This window comes from Pseudopipra pipra, chromosome 3 (genome assembly GCF_036250125.1).
Source record: "Pseudopipra pipra isolate bDixPip1 chromosome 3, bDixPip1.hap1, whole genome shotgun sequence".
NCBI classification, from domain to species: domain Eukaryota; kingdom Metazoa; phylum Chordata; class Aves; order Passeriformes; family Pipridae; genus Pseudopipra; species Pseudopipra pipra.
In genome coordinates this window covers 100557628-100564163 of record NC_087551.1, presented here as the reverse complement: position 1 = coordinate 100564163, position 6536 = coordinate 100557628, and positions in this window count along the sequence as shown.

Sequence of the window (6536 nt, the reverse complement as noted above, 5' to 3'; positions counted from 1 at the left end):
ATCAATTACTTTTTTTTGGGTCAAAAAATAATAATGTAAAAAAATAAATAATGTATGACATTATTTAACAGAGGACAGCTAAGTCCATATAAATAATTTAAAAAGCAGAAAGAGATCATGTACTTGCTGTCTTAAACAATATGATGAAATTTAATAATAAACCATTCAGTACCACTCTCAATTGTTCTTACAACCTGTCCTACAATGTTTTCCTATCAATTATCATGCCAAATAGAATATGATATTCCTATTTTTCCAGTGCATGGGCATGAACACTTATATGAGCTTCCGTGACAAAAATATTTGGCTTAAAAATTATTTTAACAAATTGTGAATTGTTTCTAGTCATATCAAATTCAATGCCACAAGATAAACAAAATGGTTTCAGGAATACTTTTGATGCTATGCTTAATGCATTCATAGTAATAGGAAACTAAAATTGTTATCTTTTAAATGCATGTGCCATGGAACTGAGAAATATTTTAAGACAAAAAAATACTGTGTCTTTGCTACTTTTTGACTGATACGATGCCGAACAAAGTTGGTAGAAATTCTCTTCTGAGCAGAGATAGCAGGAGGGCACTGCAGTCCTCTTCCTTTGCCATGATTTCTGTATAGCTGCACATTGTGTCACTGGTTTTAATTGGCCCTGTTACCTGTCAGGGTAAGTTATCCTTCAGATCCCCTTTTGCATTTCAGGTGCATGCTACCATCGGGGTGTCTCTGTGCTGAGTACTGTGGCTGCTCAGCCCGCGGTACTGGGACACATGCACTCGGATGAGGGGCTGAGACATGTGGAATTGTGCAAGGGCTGGTGCCAGGGATGTCAGAGCCAGTAACCAGCCTGGCGTTATGGGCTTGGGGGAAACCACCCTCTGGGACTGCAGCTGTGCTCCGGGACTGAAGACAGGTTATGTTGCAGACGTATAGTAATGCTTAAAGTCTGGCTGTGCTGTCAGAGCATCATGTCTCGTGTTTCACAAGAGAATTGTATGCAGTCTTCGGGCCTTTCATGTCTTATGTTTTATCCTGAGACCCATTTCTTTTTGAAAAGACAATAAAAGAGGTCTAGTGGGTAGGATTTTTTTCCTAGTAGAAGAGAAATTTTTCAGACTTTGCATGCAAATTGTTGGAAAGAGGGGGAACACTGCTACATAAACTTGAAGCATGAGAAATGCAAATATATTCTGTAAATGATGTGTTTGTTTGAATGAGTGATCACAATCAAACAATACATCTTGTTTTCTTTTGTTTAGAATAATCTTGCAGTCCTGCAAAAAGTAATAAGAACACCATCAAAACAGTCTCCAAACTTTATTGTTGTAGTTAAGACTTTAGTGAGAATATGTGCAAACAGTTACTGTCACAAAATCAAAGTTACTGCATCCATAATAACAACAGCTTTGCCACTTTGCCAAAAATGAAGAGATTCTATATCTATACAAATGGTTTAAAAGACCAGTGGTGGGAAATTCTCTTAATTACTCGCCTGTAAAAATATGAGTTGCTGGCCAAAAAAAGAAAGTGTAAATTCTCTCTGTGATTGCTATTGACTTATGCTGCTACATAGAACTACCTCTGAGCTGACACTTTATTTTAAAAATTGATTTTTTTGGGGGGGGACTCCCAAAACTTTCTAGTTTGCTTTAAATCTCTGTTGCCCTCTGATGCATCCTCTCCTCCTTAGTGGTTCTTTTAAATTCCAAGGTGCTATGTGCTACCCCTGGCACAAATGTGTATTTCCCAGTGGAACTTCCCATGCTGATAGGGTTGGAGAAAAGGCAGTGCACAATCCTGGCTTGATTTACATGTAATGATGCGAGCAATTGTCGCATTGGGATACACATCTAAGAAAGTAATTCAGGTGGTATCAGAGTGCAGGAGGTGTTTTCGTTATACAGAGTCAGTTTCAGTATATTATAAGAGGAAGAGGCTCTATTTACTATTCAAGGAGGGATGGCAGATTGGAAGTTATGTTTGGGATGGGCTCTTGTCACTACTGAAAATAACTGTGGAGTCTCCAGAGAGTCTATTCAACTCTGCTACATCTATGTTAAAAGGAAACCACGTCAATTGTACTCAAAAACTTGGATGAGTTTCACAAAACCACTTCAGCGTGACTTAGTGTTTTCTCAATTTTAAAGAGTGCTGTACCTTCTTAGTACAGGATAGGGATATGAAAAGTAAATAAACCATTCCTGTATCCAGGATGAAGGGAAAGAAGTGGATTAGGAGGAGCATGGAAAAATATGCTGTAAATATAAGTTTTACTGCATGTAATGGCTGCAGTGCTGGCTTTGGGGATCAACTTTCCACTGTCCTGCTCTGTGGGCTGCACAGTGGCTGTAAAAGTCTGCTCAGAGTGACCATGTTTCATAGTCTTTGCACAGATTTAAATCTGTGAGGCAACAAAGAATTTGACCCACGTATGGGTTATACACAAGTACTCAGTAGAGTCCATTTGAGATGCAGGAGGTTTCCCTACTCAGAGCAAACAAGATCTGCAGCCCACTCAGAAGCTGCTCCACTTAATTGTTCCATACTTTTCTTGGCCAAAATCTTTTTCCTTGTGTCTGAAAGAACACCTTTAAGATTAACCAATGAAAGTGATTTTTAAGATGCCTTATTTGCCCTTGACAGAAAAACTCTCTGTTGGGAGACATTGTGTCACAAAATTGGAGCTATGGTTCAGGCTTGGTCATGCTGCTCCTAACTTTTCCCCGCATGACTGCATTGTGGCTTGAATTGATCACAGCAAGTAAATTGAAGCTGTTAGTTCATTTAATTGTCAGTTCTGTGTCTGTGCAGTAAGTCAGTCAATGATTCTTCTGAAGTGATGGCTGCTACATCACACAGCTGCTCACATGGCCATTGAATGTGTATTGATGGGGCTAATGTAGTCACTGAGCCAGGTTCACATCTAACAATGTCACAGCTCTCCACATATTGACCATGATGGTGATTTGTTCTGCAGTAGTGTCCTGAAAGCCTGGGCAGTGTCAGAATCCAATGTACGAGTTACTAGATAGGATGATAGAGGCTACATGAAACTGAAGAGGCTACGTGAAACTTGTGAGAAGACAGTAAACAGCAAAACCAATGGTGCTGATGGTGGTACAGGATGCACAGGATAGTGTTACAGTCATTTAGATGTAGCATCACTTGAGATGCCTTAAAATAGCAAATTTAGTAATTATTTTTAAATATTGAGCTTAACAATAACATTTTAATTAAAAAGAACTTTATAATGAACTTTGCTGGCCATTCTGAACCTGGAAAATATACATGATTAATTTTTATGAACCAAGTGATAGGGGAGTTTTGATGAATATTTGAAAGAGCAGTACCAATCTTAAAAGTTAGTCTAGGGAAAATTTTCATTTGTCCTGATTGCAGCAGTGGACCTGTTACACATCTGAAAACATCTTGTAGAAAACAGCTCTTAGGTCACCAGTCCACCTCACCCTGAAGATAGGTAACTGTATTCTGTCTTGAGATGTGTTTTCATGTTACTTTGAAAGCTAATATTAATTTAACCCTATTTTACCTCTTTTCCATCTCTGATGGTGCTGTTAATAATCTCTGCCTCTTAGATTTTTTTTTAGCCTACCAGCATTTGTAGACTAATCACTTCTGATCACTGACGACCTCGACTCTATATGAAGTATTGATATAGAGATGAAAAGCTGTGTATTCCATTAGTGACCCTTCTCTGTGTTCTTTGCATCTAAAAAAAATTATTTTTCTCTATAGGCTTTTTTTCCCCAAGATTCCTCTCTCTTTGTCAATCATTTTCCTTAAAAATGTCTTTGAGACTTATCCTGGGAGCACCATGATCATCTTCATCAAAGAACGAGAAAGCAGAACAATCTGTGGCATCAAAGAAATATTCCTCACATGTACAGTTTAATAAGATGGGATTAATGCAACATCTCAGAATAACTAATTTCTTTTAGAGCAGAGGCATTCCAGTGTTATTTATGTTGATAATTATTCCATCATTCTAAGAATTCTTCTAGAAAACCGGATTCTGTGTATAAACTGAAAACTTCACGTTTCTGGGGGGACAGGTCAGTCATGATATTTACTGTTGTACAAGTGATCTGGGTCAATGATAAGTTGTTTGCAACCACCTGGCACTGTGTGAACCAGCCAGAGAAACATGCCTTGGGTGTATTGGGGAGAAATTATACAGTTGCATGTTTTTTATGCTGAGATCAACTGTGGGGCCATGAACAAGAATTAGTTCTTTCTCAGAATGAAAGAGTAAAAAAGAGTGTGTACCGTTGGGCACCACTGGAGCAGTACTTACTTAGCTAATGAGGGTGCTAAGCCTATGGAAATATTGGGAGTAAGTCCTGTTTCCCTGCTGCTTACTGTGCTGAAGCAAGACCATTATAAGACCATTATTTTGTAAGAATAAGGGTTGATAATATGAATAAGTATTTTTGGATCAGATTGCACTGAGCACTGGAAATTTCTCACAGTTAATGATTCCTCCAGCTAGTCATTCATTGCCAGAAAAGCCTTCTTTATTGATTATTATTGCATATTAATGGATCTATCAGATATTTATTTTGCAAATTTCTTGGTTAAATTTTCTTTATTGATTTCTCCCAGGGGTAAATGAGCTGCAGAAGTTAAAATAGGCAGTCCTCTTCTGCTAGGTCTGGATATTTCAATGTATTTTCAAAATATCAGCTTTATTACAGAATTTGGAACAGGCATTTGGATTCCAATTACATAGCGGATTGCAAAACTTTTTATTATATAAGGATTAATTTAGAAAACAGCTGGATGGACTATGTCAAGAATACTAGCATGAAGGGAATCACAGGAGGGCAAATTTCCAGAAAAATTCTAGATGCCTGTCATCAGAACTGTCCGGGAAGAAGTCGAAGCTCTCTATGCAAATGAAACTGCACATTTCCAGCTACCACTGCTGTGTGTGCTCCTTCCAAATGGAAGTTTGGGAGGCATAAGTTTAGTAGTTCTCTTTAAATTGACTGTGCCAATATCTGAGAGGTGATTGGATGAATTTTTCAGTGTTCCAGCTACTGCTTATAATTGTTGCTTCACATTATAAACAAAGCCATTAAATGAAACATATCTACATTTACTGAAATGAGTTTCATTCATTGAAGACATTGGGGCACATTTAATGCCTTTTTGCTTTGTATGAAGACAACAATAAATCTTGCACATTTGCTAATATTTAAATCAAGCTTCAAAGTTAACCAAAATGACTACTCTGATGAAGGAGCAGGCTTTATGCATTCAACTAAAACCTCTCTTTTTACATAAACATTTTTATTGCAGGTTTATTGCTGATAGGACCTTGTATAAAGACAGTGCCTTCAGGAAGAAACATTGGAATTTTTGGGATTTGTTTAAACAAATGTATAAGGATATGTCATGACTATACTGCCTCACATGCAGTTGGATCAAATGGACTTGAAATACTGATAGACTAAACCTACAATAAAATTCTCTAATATTTCGGTGAATATGGTCACATATGAATCTACTTCAGAATGAAGCTCATAATCCTGGACCTCTTTTCAGGGGAGGCTGAATATATGTATGAAGATGCTTCATAAATCATAATAGAGGACTTGTTACAGTGCATGGTATTACATACTATGCTGGGTTACTTTTGGGGCAGCACAAGGCTACACAGGAAGATGTAATTTAGTCTTATGCACGTGTATCAGGCTTTACAGAATTCAGTTCTACTGCAGTTAAATTCTATGGTAAAACTAACCTGTGGATCAAACAATAATTGCAATGAGGGAGGATGTTCATGTAGTGATTTTATTACCTTGTCCTGCAGATAAAAAAAGACAAAATATCAAATGTAAGATATTTGCAGAGTTACCGTCACTTCTCAGGCTCTATCATGTTTTGGTTACAAATTAAAGAAATTTAAACTTAACGTAACAAGTGTCGGCATTAAAAATTTGCTCTTTACTTCTCTGTAGTTGATTCAGAATAAAGTGTAGTTCTGAACTGCTGGAGAATTAAGAACCTTTGAATTCACTAAATTCTATTTTGGAAGCACTTATTGGAATGACTGTTTTTTACACAATCAGTTGCTATATAAATCCCAAATAGGTTCTAAAAAATAGGCTAGTCATTACCTAGCAAGAATTGTTACAACTGATTATCTTTATGCCCACACTATCAACTTCAGAAACCTACTTTTCATACAAATACTTTTATGTGAATTTTTAGACAATGGGCACAGTAATTCAAGGCTTGCTTCCTTCGTTTGAAAGTTAATTTGGATGAAAGTAGGGTTTGCATTTAAAGTGCAAAAGCTCTTCCCGCATAAGTGCATGTGTGGACAGTTCTAATTCAGGAATCAAAATGTCTTCTTGTTTCACTTAATCTACTTAGAAAATAGTTGTGTTTAGCTTAATCCTTCACTGAACTGGAACAGGTCTACTTATTCCAGTCCACCTGTGAGTTATGTTGAAAAGGGAGTAGCTTTTCTGAATATCTACTATTCATTTCAGAAGTAGTTTTGCAACTAC